At 41.0% G+C, this 15702-nt stretch overlaps 1 protein-coding gene across 2 annotated transcripts in view; it reads right to left on the bottom strand.

The window, feature by feature from the left end:
- The window catches only part of CDH8 (cadherin 8), a 156709-nt gene that overhangs the window by 101212 nt on the left and 39795 nt on the right, over window positions 1-15702 (bottom strand). The gene's annotated exons all lie outside the window — the stretch shown is intronic.

Raw genomic sequence — 15702 nt, 5'->3', positions numbered from 1 at the left:
TTCTTTTTACTGTTAGGTCTAACGCACTCAATATGATCAATAAGAAGTGAATAACATCATTAAAAATGTAACTTGCATCTATTATTATTTATCTCTGCCTCACAAAAGACAGTCTGAAGGAAATATGTACAACTTGCTTAGGTTGCAGCATGAGTTACAACCAGCACTAAAGACTTTTTCCTGTTTGCTCATTCTGTGCAGACAGCTCAACAGAAGTTGTTGCTGGTTATGCATTTTACTCTCAATTGATAGCAGGGGTTGCCAGGGCCAAGCAGCAGCATCATTTAGAATAAGAGCTGGCCTTAGGATATTAAAATAGGTGTGGAAAAAAAGCCTTGTAACACGAGCTACAGCCAAACCACAGGAGATTCTTATGGCATAAGTGGCTCTGCAGGTCCTTCTGCCCACCACTGGTCACAAACAGTTGTATCTACAGCTCACCTGTTCAGGAATTCAGCTGTTCAAGAGCTCAGGAAACACAAAGCTCTGTCTGTTGCAATGAGCACAGTGGACAGCAGCAGTCAGGGTTGATTTCCCTGTCGATCTGGTTTGTTACAGACACAAAATCCTGGCCACCAGTGCATTCCCTGCTCAGCAATAATGGCAGAACTCCCACGAACCACACGAGGTGTAAACTCATCCTCTCTGTTTTGCTGGGCAGCATTTTATTACAGCACCATTGTTTTAACAACTTTTTCAGAGCACTTTAGCTGTGAATATGTATGACTCAATCCAGTTCACTCTTCCTACCCAGCCCACAGGAACGTACACAGAGATGTCAAGTGACAGCTGAGTCCCTTTTCCAAAAGTTCAGTCTGGTTTTCTTTTTGCACCTGCCATCAGCTCCTGCTTGAGAACAATCAGCCCCATTTACTGGGCCACTGCCCTCTCCTCTTGGTTGGTGTCACAGTTTGATCTGCTCAGAAAGTTGACGTAACTCCTTTTGCCTTTAAGATTATTGTCCTTATGACCCTTATTTTCAGGGCCCCAGAGCCTGTAAAGATCAATTCAGATTCTGTGTTTTAAACAGATTGTTTATAATTTAAGCATCTGTTTGCTCCCTGAATAAAATCTATATGGCATTAACATTGCATATGAAGATTTTGGCAGCATATTCAGAGCTGAGTTAGAGTGATGTAATATCACAGCATTGTCTGGACACCCACAGCTCAGCAGAGGAACTGGGAACATCTCAGCTCACCCAGCCACACAATAAAAAGCTAAAATCTGAACTTTTAAGAATAAACCAGACATGCACCACAGACATTTGAGAAGGCTTAAACATTCTAGAATCTGCTATTTGTTAATAAGTAAGAGAGGCTGTCTGTGTAATCTCAGGTTTTACCCATAATATCCAACAGCAGTTATGGTTCATAAATCAGTTCTGGTAGATATTAATGCAGAGCTATAAAACCTTTGTAGTTCTAGTGATATACCAACAGTTAAAATGATAAAAATGTCTATGATTACCATTAATAAGATTTCCTCTAATAAGTTAAATTCCATTGTATCAAAAGCAAGAATTGCTATATGTTATTCAAGTATTGCTATTTGAAACACTACAAGGTGAAGGGCTAAACATTAAACAAAGTACAAGAGGTAGGAGCATTTTATAATATTAAAGTTGAAACTAAGTCTGGTGAGTGGAAGATCATTTTTTTACCCAATGATTTATAGTGGCAATTTTTTTTCTTTTTTTATTAAGTTTTTTAATAAAAAGACATAAATGTGGCATTTACTCCAATCTATGGGGAGCATCCAAACTGACTTAAATAAGATAATTTCTCTAGCTTTTGAAGTCCTTACACTCTGATATCAAAACATAATAACAAATTACTTATGGAAGAGCCACTTCTCCAAAATCATTTTATTGTTTAGATTTAAGATTAAGTCATCATCACCTACTACAAAGTTAAATTACAGACTGAAATCTTAAGTCAGATAGAAGAGCATTTTTCTGAAGTAATATTTCCTCTGTCCTACCAGACATGAATGATAATTTCCTGCAAGAGTCAAGCTTCAGCAAGCTGTGTTCGTGTGAAGGGTGAAGATCATTAAACACGTAATTATATAGGATCTAGGTGAATGATAGAAGGGCATAATGAATATGAGAAATGAATAGTGCTTTCTGCTCAAAAAGCCTCACAAATGTAAATATGAAACTGCTTTCCACATCTGCAGCTTTATTTGCTGCGCCTATACTTGAAAGCTGACCTTTTTCAGAGCAACATCCAGATGCAACAAGAATTTCTTTAAACAGAAAATGTCTGTATCTGCCCCAGTGTCCCACTGCCAGAGAGCACCCCAAAACAAACAAACACATTTACTGGAGAACCTCATCTTGTTCAGAGAGAGGTAAAATCACTTCCATTATGTGAGATTCACTTCATTAGACTTCAAAGGAAGTGAAATCATCTTCCTCCATCACTGCCCTGCCTGGGGGACTATAAATCCATACACCTCTCTCTTAAAGCAGCAGATGCAAGTCCATCACCCAATTCATGCCTGGATTTATGGAGACAGGAGTGACTTTGGACCATCCCTGGGTTTTAATGGTGATGCAGATGCCCTGTATTAATACCTTACTAATAGCTCCCCTGTAGCCTCAGCACAGATAATTTTTTTCCCTAAAAAATTACCTTCATTCCAAATGAACCCTCAGACTAGAGCAATTTCTAGTCTTTATTAATTCCTTTGCTGTTCTATCTGATAATGCAGATGGTAATCAATGAAGCCAGGAGTAACAGGAACAGCACACACAGAGTGCTGCCACAAAATGAACATTATTTTCACTAATGACCAATGCACATCTAAAAGTATTGCCAACACACTATCCAAGGGTATAAAATGCATTTATAGTCTTTCATGTATATACATTGCAAACATGTACAATTAAAATCCATGCCAGGGAAACTGCAAAGATTAAACTTATTCAAAGAGCCTCTATATTCTGCAGATGCAAAAGTGTTATTCTGCAGTAAACCACAACTCCAGGAGTGCGGGACTGTTATTAAATTTTCCTATTCTGTAACTCTTTGTTCAGCATATTTCAAACAGGGTTTTCTTAGCAAGTCCTTGGGTCCAAACTGCATTAGCAGCCAGGGATTTAATGCATGGACAAAGGCTGGGAGCGAGGTTGGTGAAGCTCCTTTGCAATTCTGAGCAGATTCACGAGCCTCCTCTGCAGATGGGAGCTGTCTCACCTGCTCTCACTCAGCTACCTGGCAAACCCATGGCAGCCAAAACAACAGGTTGCTCAGCACAAAGAATTCCATGTGTTCACCATCAGGAGAATGCATCCTGCACTTGGGGCTGGGCCATGCCCAGATGAGCAGAAAGCTGTTGGTTTTCCTCTGCAGGGGAGTTGGGCACTTCCAGCCCTCTCAGGTGTGTGGCACTGATGCACAACTAGATACACAACAGCCCATAATAGATCCCTCATCAGTGGGAGGGGCTGTAATCCCAATTTCCTTGTATCAGTAAAAAAAGCATAAATATAGAGATATTTCATGTGGGGAAGCATCTACGCATTATGAAAATGCTCCTGGACATTTTTAATTAAGGCGAGAGAAGGCGGTATTATGTAGTCAAGTTTTTATTTGAGTTTGTTAGAAAGTAATTAATTCATCTTCATGTAATTACAAGGGAATTACCCTGTACTTGTTTCAAGGGAAAAGGAATCATCTGCCCTTAAAACTTCATTTTAAAATTTGCATCATCCTTCCCTGTCCTAACTCTGGAATCTTTTTTTTTTAAGGGTGCCTCACTGATTTTCACCTGGTGTTTCACAGACACCAGCACAACACACCAGCACTGTCCTAATGCTTCAGGTTCTTCTTCTATTTTTTACCTTTGCCTTGCAATAAAATTCCTCATTTATGAGGCAGACCCCATTTAATGGACTTTGAGATGGAATTTTCAGCTTTTTATGACTCTTTTCTGAAACTGCTGGCTTCTAAGAAGCTCTCACTCATTCCGCGAAAGTATGGAAGGGTTTTAGTGACTTTTACAACCATTTCATATATATATCAAAAAACTGTATGCTGGGCTTCAAAATGCTTTCAAAAACTGTAATGCACCTTACTCTTCAGGTGTTGCTTTCTGTACATGGCTTTGCAGGGATGGTTTTTTCCTAAAAACATGAACCTCTTTAGGAGTTACAGAAAGTTTTTCTGGGTATTGTTGATGTGCTCTGACACACCATGGACAATGAACATGTTTATTGTTGACCCACGGTTTAAAGAGTTATTCCTAGTTAAACTATTATAAATAGATTTGATTCGCTTGCCCACAACACAGAATTAATAAAGTGAATTTAATTTCAATTTGATATTTCAATCTTTCATTTTCTCAGTGGATAGGCTGGTCCTATGTTTAGTAATGGGAATTGTAAGTGCACAGTGGGGAAGAGGAGAATCAAATATTTTACATTATTATTCAGGGTAATGACAAATTGGGGCACAGAGCTGATGCTCTTGACATAATGTCAGTCCTTGGAACACTTTCAGAAGGGAAACAGACATGTCCGTGGATGACAAAGGTTCCATTCAAGATCCTGGAATCATGTAAGTTGAAGCCTCTGGAGTAACTGTCAGAAAACATTACTGCTCACACTTCTCAGCTGCAGCTTCATAACCAGATTCAAAGGGAATTAAAGCAATAATATCCCTAACAATTTAATTTAAGAGTGTAATTTCTGCTTTTGTCTGCCTCAGTTTCCTACCATGTCATTTGAGTATCTTTGATTCCAGATGGCTTCTTTTATGTTTCTGTTTATTCTTTGCTACTGCTTTTTTATTCTATTTGATTTGCTAATTTTGTATCTGTTTATATTTCTGCTGCAACTGTGCACAAATGACTTTTCATTGCTTACCTTTTGGTATCATCCCACAGTACACTGGAGTGAACTGCTGTTTGAAAACTGCAGACAAGCCTGGTTCTAACAGTCAGGTTATTATAATCCACTGATTATGACCAGCTGATGTAAGGAAAGAGCTCAGGAACCTACCTGAATCTTGATTTAAATCCTTCCTGGTCACAGTGCCATTGGTCTTTTCTGTATCATTTATTGCCTTCCTCACTAGGCTGATTTAACAATCTTTAATACCTAATTTTGTTTAATGTCTTGGGAGAAAAAATAAATACAGCTCTACTTGTTTTTACAGATGGGAGGAAGAGATAAACCCACATTCAGTCTCACAAAGACTCACATTAGTAAAAAACATCCAGACCGTGGGACTGCTCAAGCCATTCTTAGACAGCTTCATGCATTTATCTCCAGTTAGTCTCAACATGAATTTGCAATTAGAATTTTTATGTATTTCTGGGGCTGTTTCCCTGTTGTGTTCCCCCTGCCAGGGGAACAGCCTAGAAAGGAACAAACCACGTCCCCAGATGCAAAGCCTCCCCCAACGCCCCAACCCCACCTGTGGTTGTGATGGTGACAAGGACAAGGTGCTTTCTTCCCACCCAAACCCCGCTCTCAGGCTGATTTTTCCTGCACTTACATACTTTTTACTTACATACCTTGCTGTTTCTGACTCCTTATGTTAAGCCAGATGATAGCTAAAGCTTTCTGTTTCCCTAGCTCTGGCCTTGGCCCTTTCCATTTGGGAATACCATCTGTCTTCCCTTCTGTCCTGAGAACGCCGTGCCACACCTGACCCTGTCCCACCGCAGCTTGGCCTGACGCCTCCAGTCCCCGCTTCCCGCGGCTCCTTAACGCCCAAGTGTCCTGTGTCAAGTGGCCTCAGATGGCTGGCACCTCTTTGTAGCTGGCTCTCTGCCCAGCTGGGAGTTCATGCAACTATTTCTGAACCCAGACTGCTGTTCCTTTCCCCTGTTCCAGCACACACCGCTTCTGTAAGCAGCTCTGGATTTTTTTAACCCAACTGTTCCTGACGCTTGGAAGCATGAGATGAAGTTGTGTCACGCTGCCAAAGAGGAATCCTTTCCCATCTCATTTACTTCCCTATTATTTCATCTACAGTGAACAGTGGTTCACCACAGGAGATCTGAGAGCTGGGCACAGAGAGCCTCAAAAATTGCATGCAGCTTTAGTCTTGTAAAACATATTCCCTCTTTTGTGTCTTTATGGGGGAAAAAAAGCGTCTGTCATCTCCCACTGTTTGGGGTCAAGCTCTTACATTAACAATTCCAGTGCTTCAGGCATTATAATTAACAGTGCCTCCTCCTGCACTTGTCACTCTTTTCCCAACTCAGAGAAAGAGCAGCAAAGCCATTTGCTCCCTCCTCCAGCTTGTCAGTCTTGGACACAAACTATGCTGCAGTTTTTTGCTACATGTAAGGCTTGTGAAGCCTCCAGGAATGACCTCAGAGGGCTCTTCCCTTTGGGCTGTCAATTTTATTGCCAGCAGAGCCTAACTTGATGATCCATCCTCAATATAGACAAAATATAGAGTTGGCTGTACAAAACCATAAGCTATAGGAATTCCCATTCCACAGGCTAGCCAGAAGCTCAGCAGTTCCCACATCCCAAATCCTACTCTGCTGTCCATTTAATCATCATCATCTATTCACCATGTTCTGAGCTTTTCTGCTGTGGTGTTTGAGCTGTATTTTTCTTTTCCTCCTTAAAAGCTTATTAGAACTTGCCGGGTTTCATTCTCAGGCCCAGAGTTCACTGCAGTTGAGCACCAAGACTTCATTGTGTTGTTGAAATGATTTCCTCAAGTGAATGTCAAAGCCATAGCTCAGAACACATAGTCTTTGGATTGCAGAAGAGGAATAGAAAAGTTAATCACTATGTAGGCACAGCAGTAATTTGAAGGCTGCTTACAAAATCTGCCAAACTAGACAAGCTTAGAGCCTAGATCAGCCTAGGCGCAGAAAAGTACAACAGGCCAGAGTGGTCAGAGCAGAGAAGATATTTCTATTTATTTAAGCATATTTAGCTGTCATGATTTTAAAATCCTTCAAGGCCCTGCTTTCAGCTGCTTTTACCAGCCTGGTTTCTTCTCATGTTTTGCTCAAAAGTATTGGGAGGGTCCCAGAGATAATATATTTAACCTGTCTTCATTTTTAATAAAAGAATTTCAAATCCATGCAGGATGTCTTCTGTTAATAATATTTAATAAAACCAGCCTGAAAGCAGTAAAATACCTTTTTTTTTGGAAGGTAATTTTTCAAATTTAAGATTACTGCTTAACATCCTTCAGTGTCTGAACAAGGAAGTAAGTACTGTCTAAAACCACATAATGTGTAAAGCTGGCAGTGCAAATAGAAAGCTCTTCTCTAGCAATTGGCTGTCAAACACAGCTACAGTGCAGAAATATAAACATCAGCTCTGCAGCCAGCTCGAGCTAAAATTGAAAGCTGTTGAGAAGGTAACAGTGAAATAAAGAGAGCTGAAAAATTAAATTGTGGGTACTTACATATTGCTTCTCTTATAAACTATCTGCTTAGAGGTGACAATATGACTGATTTCTAGTGCACTTACACTAACCTGTGAACTGTTCACAGGGGTGCAGTAGCAATTTTTTCTTCCTTGAAATATCTTTCAAATTACTTAGAATGTGAAAATAAACACAACTAGGAAATGCTACAAAACAAACTCCTTATGAGATGTCAAACAAACCAGAACCAGCTCTTCAGAGCTGCTCTGTTTGCAATTACATAGCAACATCAGAGTGTCATACATCAGAATGAATAGATGTAACATGAGGATAATTTGATTATTTTTCCCTCTTTTCTTGCAGTTAGATGTTTATTAAGGATAACTCATGCAGAATTGTAAGTTATTTGGAGGAACCTGGCTGAAACTAGTTATTATCATTTCATGCAGTTTCACAAGGAGTTATTTGCCTCATCACTTGTGTGGTTTCCAAAGCTTCCTAATGTAATTTCCCATGCATTTCCACTAAGTCATGCATTCCTGTGAATTTCTTACAAACTCACTCGCAAAGGTTATGTCTCTCATAATGCGATCAATTTGCAACACCATTAAATTTGAAATATTCCTTAAACCACTAGAGAAAGATCATTGCTTCTGCCTTTGTTAATGCCTTTCTGGAAGAATTGAACAGGGAGAGGATGCATAAACCATTACACATCGACAGTATTAAATATGCAGAATAAACCACTGCGCCTGCTCCAGCAGCGTTTCATTCCTAGTGATGTATTACTTCTGATCCTCTGGCGACTTGTATTGAGCCCTGCAGTCCCCTGCCCAGGACATTTGGAGACTCAAGTCTCAGGGACAATTATCACCTTTTTTTTGACGCATCAGATAACCTAATTTGTTTCAAAGGAAGCAAAATTAGCAGCGCTATATTTATAAGTGTGGGAACTGTTCAGAGTATTTATGTCATTTGCTGTAAGCACCTGAGCTACCTGTGATTCCAAACATCCAAAATCTGGGGTGAGCATCCCATCAAAAAAGGAACTCTGGCTCAGCATGGATACAGCCAACTTGTATACAAATCAGTATCCCAGGAGCTGGAAGTGTATAACATATGTCAATCTCAAGCCAGCCAGAATCCATATAGACTTAGCAATGATTTAGTCTAGACCTTTATCCAAATTGTCTGAGCTCATGGAAAGACTCCTGTGGGAGGCTGCGGGAGACATCTGCACTAATTTAATGATGGCTGAATCACTGTCGGTTTGCTCTGCCCACACAAGCTGGGGGGAGCTCGTAGCACTCTGTGAGCAGGGAACAGCCCAAACCCCATATGGCCCTGTCCCCATTCAGCTGTTCCCTGCAGTCCCTAATGCTCCTCCCAGGAAGGATGGGTGAGCAGCTGTCCTGCATTCCCCTCGAAGGAGAGGATACTCACTATGGTAAAGACAGCAGGCAAAGAACCACAGGATCACAAAATGGGTGGGGTTGGGTTGGGAGGGACCTTAAAGCCCATCCAGTGCCACCACAAGAACACCTTCCACTGTCCCAGGCTGCTCCCAGCCCCAGTGTCCAGCCTGGCCTTGGGCACTGCCAGGGATCCAGGGACAGCCCCAGCTGCTCTGGGCACCCTGTGCCAGGGCCTGCCCACCCTGCCAGGGAACAATTCCTCATTCCCAAGATGCCATCCAGCCCTGCCCTCTGGCACTGGCAGCCATTCCCTGGCTGCTGTCCCTGCAGCCCTTGGCAATTGTCTCTCTCCATCTTTCCTGCAGCTCCTTCAGGCCCTGCAAGGCCACCCTGAGCTCAGCCCAAAGCTGCTCCTGTGCAGGTGAGCAATGCCAGCTGTGCCAGCCTTTCCTGCCAGCAGAGCTGCTCCATCCCTCTGCTCCCCTGGAGCCTCCTCTGGGCTCTCTGAGCAGCTCCAGCTCCCTCCTGTGCTGGCCCAGGCTGGGCCCTGTGAATTTCTCGCAAACTTGAGGTATATAAGGCTAAATAATGATTTCTGATGACCTTTCAAGTACACAGGGCATGTATTCCTCCTCCTTCAAAGAACTGATCATCAGGCTGTCCACTGGAGAACATAAATTCCATAGAAGGAACAACAAAAGAGGGAAACAGCTGCATGAGGGAGAATTTTGAAGATCTCCAAGGACTTTGTCAAGGTTTCTCTAATAAAATGCCCACAAAAAAGCCACCTTTAAAAAGATACAATACTGAGAAATGGGGTTCTTAAATGATCCAAATAATACCCTGGATACAAGAATGAAACAAAATCCAAGTATCTTATGAAGGTTTCTTCTATTTCTGCTGAAGTTCCTGAGGGGAATCTGCTAGGAGCACCAAATGGCAGCTGGGCAGGGGACAAGTGCAGTCAGTACTGAGCTGTAAATAATGGTTATTAATTACCTGAACTGCAATATCACATGGAGGTCCTTGCTGTCACAAGGACTCCTATATTGTGTGCTATAGCCTTCCCCAGCTTTCCTCGCTCTCCTCTGTTGGTGGGGAAATAGCAAATGGAGTTTTTTCCCCTTCCCTGTTTCTAAACCAGAGTCAAGGAAGAACGAACCCAAAATAGGTAACTTGGAGGAAAAAAAAAAACCAACTTTCTAAGACATTGGCCTATTTCTACAGTTGCCACCTATGGATTCAGTATGAGTCAAACTCATCAGAAAAATAGAGCTGAATGCCTTCACAAATTTCTAGTCCTGAGATTACCTTTTCTTTTTAATTTGAATGGTTTTAGGGCCAGATCCAAGCACCTAAGTAAGAGTCTCTGTCTCAAATTTGAAGGGACAAATCTCTGTGAGAAGCACAAAGACTTACAAGAATGATACAGAAGCAAAGACTCCCCCTCAAAAAAAAACCCTTCACAACTAACATCTAGTAATTAATTCATATTATGACTCCACAATTTATAGCCCAATTAAAGTCAGAGTTTACCACTGCCCTACAAATTTATTTTTTATACTTTTTCTGATAACTAATAGAGGTGTAACTGACTTCCATACAAACGAGATAAGTAATGAGATTAACAATTATCTGACTGGTAGATAATAAAGTGTTGAAAATAGCAAGACCCTGAAGTAAAGTAAAATGTTTGAGATTATTTATCAAGTCAGTAAAGCTGCCTTTTTACATTTACTCAGGATATAGGAGATGGAATGTTTTGTTTGCCTATGGAGATGGGATTATTGGGTATGTAAATGGACATTGATGGCAAAGTTAACTGAAAAGATAATCTGCTGCATGAAGTTCTTCAACAAAATATCAGCAGTGTCAAATGCACTGTTTGTCAGTCTTGTCAGGAATATTCTGACACAAAAACTGATCGAGTTAACAAATATGTCTTGGCTCATCAAAGGTTAATTCTGAGACGTGCTGGAACCATGGCCAGTCAGAAATCACAATCACACCAGCATTAAAGCAAATTCTTTTTCCACCCACACTAAAAATGCCAGGCTATTTAAATACCTCACCAGTGGTCTGTGGCTTGGTGCTTATTTACCAGCTGGCTCAGAGTTGCCTGTCTCAGCTGTGCCAACTGCACTAACTGGTAGCTGCTCTCAGGAAAAGGCAGAAGGACAGGAATGCTTGGAGCCATCATTTTCTCCAGTCTGGTGCATAACTGCTGCTGATTATACAGCAGCAGTGCTGGCAAGGGGGCTGAGCAGGGAAACCCCCTGGGTTCCCCAGTCTCCTTTCCTTTCCTGACTGTGTGATGAGGAAGCGTGAATGCAGTGCTACAACGAGCTCAAGAATTATTTTCAAGACAAAATAATTAGGTTGAATTAAACCCTGCACTTCTAACCAGCACAAAACCCAAGAGAAAACACACAGCAAATCTGTGGGACTGCAGCACTGACTTTCCCAATAATAGGACAGAAATCCATAAGAAAAGCAGAGTTCCTGGGCCACTTATATATTCTGCTTTGGTTTCATATATTATTGATATCCAGGTTTAACACACAGGTCCAGGTCTGTGAAAGAATCCAGAAAGACCAGAAAATTCTTAGGTTCCAGTGGTTACACAAGCAGCCCCTTACAGATGGACCCCATTTGTGGAGACTGTGGTATCCACAAGGATGGATGAAATCCCCATTTAAATATCCAGTGCCACCAGATCCATGAATACCTGGGATTTCTTACAGCTGACCTGGAAATTTTTAAACCTTGCTTGCTGTTTGCTACTCTGGTCTCAATTCAGTCTAGTTCTAACAGTTTAGTGGAACATCACATTAATTCTAACCATTCTCTAGACTGAAAAAGAATCTATATTTTTAAGGCAAAATGAAAAATTACAGTGAAATTGTATGCCATGCAGTGTACTTACTTTTCATCCCTCAAAAATAACTTTTATATAAGAGTTAAATAGTTACAAGTCTAACATCTGTCCCTTACTAATAAAAAGGAATGAGGTTATGCAGATTAGGTGATGGATAATAGAGAAAAATGTAAAAAGCCTCCAGCTAAATTATGCTATATTGTCACAAGAAAAAAATAATCCTCATATCTCAGCTTCCTTCTATCTGCTGAAATGTAGCTCCAAAGGGACACTGGCAGTGAAACAAAAAGGCCAAATATCAGCCAGTTTGGATGCTGAAAACAACTAAGAAATAGAAATATCTGGGGTAAATACATGGGAAAGCAGGAAGAAACAAAAGAAAATAAATACCAAGCATATGGCTCCTAAAACACATGGAGAAAAAACTTACAGGAATGTTAGGCAATTTAAATCCTGCCACAGAAAATGAAGCTGAGAATATTTAACTTCCAGATGCCAGTTTGTTGATTATAAGATGGTTGGAGCTTTTCTTTTTCTTTTTTCTAATAAAAACCAAACAAACCACAGTCTTCAGCAAAGAGGAAAAATGCCCCCCAACAATCCAGGGATGCTTGTGAAAATATTCACTCTAAGGGTTACCTGGAGAGTTTTACATTTGATAATTACATTTCTTTCCATTTCCTGCTCTTGTCTACAAGAGATTTGACAGTTACTGAATTTTTAGGCCCGTGGGGAAGCACTGGAGAAGCAATCCCTCACCATCAGAGGGATGGGGGAGTTGCTTGGTGGGAAGAAGCTTTTCCAGAAAATCTGCTTGAAAGGAAATCAGGATAGCAGCTGGTTGAAACCAAGGAGAACAAAAAGAGCTACATTCTGTAAGGCAGGCCACAAGTTTGCATGGATTTCAGCACCTTCTCTGACTGCAGAAGAGATGGAATATGGAGCTTCTGAATTGTTTTTTTTCCCCCAGAAATAATGCCTGACTTGGATAACATTCTATTCAATAGTGACTGTATTTTTTTTGCTAAGAATACTCCCAGACTTTATTTATTCTGCCTTGAATCTTACTGCCAAACTAGTTTCTTCATCCTGCCTATGGCTAAAGCTCTCTTCTGGCTTGATTCTCTTCTGGAAGTGACACTTTATATTGATAGCCCAAGCAAAGAGAGTCATCATCAGAGTGGCCATGTCATCCAGCCCTGGGGTGCAGAGCTGAGTGATCACACATCCTGAACAGCAGCAATTCACTCCCAGCTTCCCAGAGACCAGAATAACCCTTTTATTTGTCTTCCTGCAGTCAAGGGGACGTTATCAACATCCAGATCTGAATACAGGGACATCACACTTGCCAAATGTGTCACCACAGTAACCGAGAGAGCATCTCCACTGCTAAGCAAACATCACATCATCTGCCCCTTCCACTGCTGGGGAAACTCTCACAGAAATGGAGGCCCAACACAGAAGAAACTGAGCACTTAAAGGTCCTGAGGATGGCTGCTCAGACCACCAAGAAGACACGCCCAAAATACCAGCCTTACCCTTGGAGCTGCATAGATTTTTTCACCTTTTTTTTTTTTTTCTGGACAAGAATAATGATACAGTGACACCAACAATTCATACTACTAAAAAGTTGATTTAGGAAAAAAAGAGTTTAGAGAAGGACCAAGGCAGTACTTTTTCTCAACATGTTGCTTTCTTCAATGTTATTTTTCTTTGAGAAGCAATGTTACTTTCATTGAGAAGATTTTTATACCAGTATATGCATGAATTTTATTCTTCTAAGGTGTTTCTCTTTTTTAGTATGTTTAAAATGTAAACAGAATGTTTCCTTTTAAATGAATTTTATTTGTTATGGTGTAAGGCATCTCATTTTCATCTAATTAAAATGCCATGCTTACCCCAAAACATTTTTTGCTATTTTAAGAGTTTGTATTTTGAGTGACATAAAAGTATCTTTTCTCCTCAACTTTAGAGCTGCACATGAAATGAAAATCTGTCATTTATCTCAGAAACAGCACTCGAGTTCTAGGAGAATTAAATTCTTATTTCCTTTAAAAGCAAAGCCATCCCTACTGCCTACACAAATCCTCCAATTAAACTTTTCCTTCCAACAAAAATAAAGCAATTTCATTTCATTTGTTTATCATAATTTAATTATTTTCCTTATTAGAACCAGCTTTATTTTAATGTTTTAGTCCTTTTAGGTGATGACTCATACTGTAGATATTAGAGCAGCTTTCTGCCGTGCCTTTACTTCTGCACATAATTAAAACACATTTGCTGTGATTATATTTCAGCACATACAGATCAACATGTATTTTGCTCTTAGGTAGAGAATCCCCATTGTTCATGTAATTACTAGGAGGAAATAATGCAAATGAGTCTGCTGGAGACAATTATTGGACTTTCTTTTTAACTTTATAATGTCATAAACAAGAATTGGCATTCGACTCAGGAGTGGACAGCAAATATTCATTTTATTGAGTGCTTTAAACTCTTCATGGAATCATAGAACAGCAGGATGGAAGGGAACACAAAGATCATCTGGTTCAACCTTTGTTGGCCAGAGCATGGTAAAAGCATGGTCTAGACAAGGTGGCCCAGCAGCCTGTGCAGCTGAATCTGAGAAATACCCCATGTTGGGGGATCCACCACTTCCCTGGGGAGATTATTCCAATGGCTGATTGTTCACATTGTGAAAATTATCCTTCTTATGTTCACTTGGAATGTCCCTTCAAGGACCTTTTACCTATTACCCCTCATCTTTTCCATGTGACTCCTGGTGAAAAAGGAGAATGGCTTCAAATTGACAGGTCTGGATTAGAGATTAGAAAGGAATTGTTCCCTGGCAGGGTGGGCAGGCCCTGGCACAGGGTGCCCAGAGCAGCTGGGGCTGCCCCTGGATCCCTGGCAGTGCCCAAGGCCAGGCTGGACACTGGGGCTGGGAGCAGCCTGGCACAGTGGAAGGTGTCCCTGCCATGGCAGGGGTGGCACTGGATGATCTTTGTGGTCCCTTCCAGCTCAGGCCAATCCATGCTTCTATTTCTTCCTTGCAGCTGCCATTTAAATATTGGAACACAGTGATAAGTTCTCCCCTAACCCTTCCTCTCTGAAGGCTGAACTCAGTCCTCCCAGCCTTTCCCTGTATGGCAGCTTCCCAGTCCTTGGATTACTTTTGTGGCCCTTCTCTGGGCTCTCTCCAGCCTGTCCACCTCTTTTTTTTTGCATAGCAGGGATCAAAACTGAGCCCAACATCATCTAGGAGAGGGATAATGACTCTGTGTCTGCTGGTGATGCCCTTGCTGGTGTGACCCAGCAGGCCGTTGGCTTTCTTTGCTGCAGCACCACTGGTCACTCACATTGAGCCTTGTCACCCGGCTTCAAATTAACAGAAGCTAAGTAACCACATCCTAATCATTTATCTAGTACATACTATTTTATGTCTAAAATAACATCTTAGATCATGCTCCTGAGTTGTACAGATCAAGATATTTCCTACTGGTATATCTTAACAAACAAAATTGTGTATTGTGTGTCTGCGATAAAGGATGTCACTACTATGACTCGGCATCTTTCTGCACAATTTGAATAAATAATCCCAGCAGGAAGAGTTAAGACTGGAGTAAATTCCACATGTAGAATACCTACTGAAACTCATTTTTGTGTAGGATTTAGAAAGACCTTTAAATTATTACTTTTTTTGTAGTTTGTAATGAAAATCTTTGAACTGCATCACAGGATGACAAACATCCCCATATTGTCTCCTCCTAAATTACATTACATCATTCCCAGTGACAGGAGTGCCTTCCAGTTCCTCAGCAATCCACGATGAGCACAGAGAAATCTCACCTGTGAAGGCAATAATTTTCCCCCAGAAAACATCTCTGGAAATCAATAGACACGTTGTCAGGTGCCAAGGAACATGGAGCACGGTGCAGGAGGCTCAGGGAAGGATGGGCACAATTGATTCCTGTGCTCAGAGACTGCCAAGTGACAGGGTCACCCCATGGTGTCAAGGCCTCACATGCTCAAATAAATCCCTCAAGTTTTGTTT

Source organism: Motacilla alba, chromosome 11 (assembly GCF_015832195.1).
Source record: "Motacilla alba alba isolate MOTALB_02 chromosome 11, Motacilla_alba_V1.0_pri, whole genome shotgun sequence".
Lineage (NCBI taxonomy): Eukaryota > Metazoa > Chordata > Aves > Passeriformes > Motacillidae > Motacilla > Motacilla alba.
The sequence above is the reverse complement of the archived record's forward strand: the minus strand, read 5'-3'. Positions and strand labels throughout refer to the sequence as shown.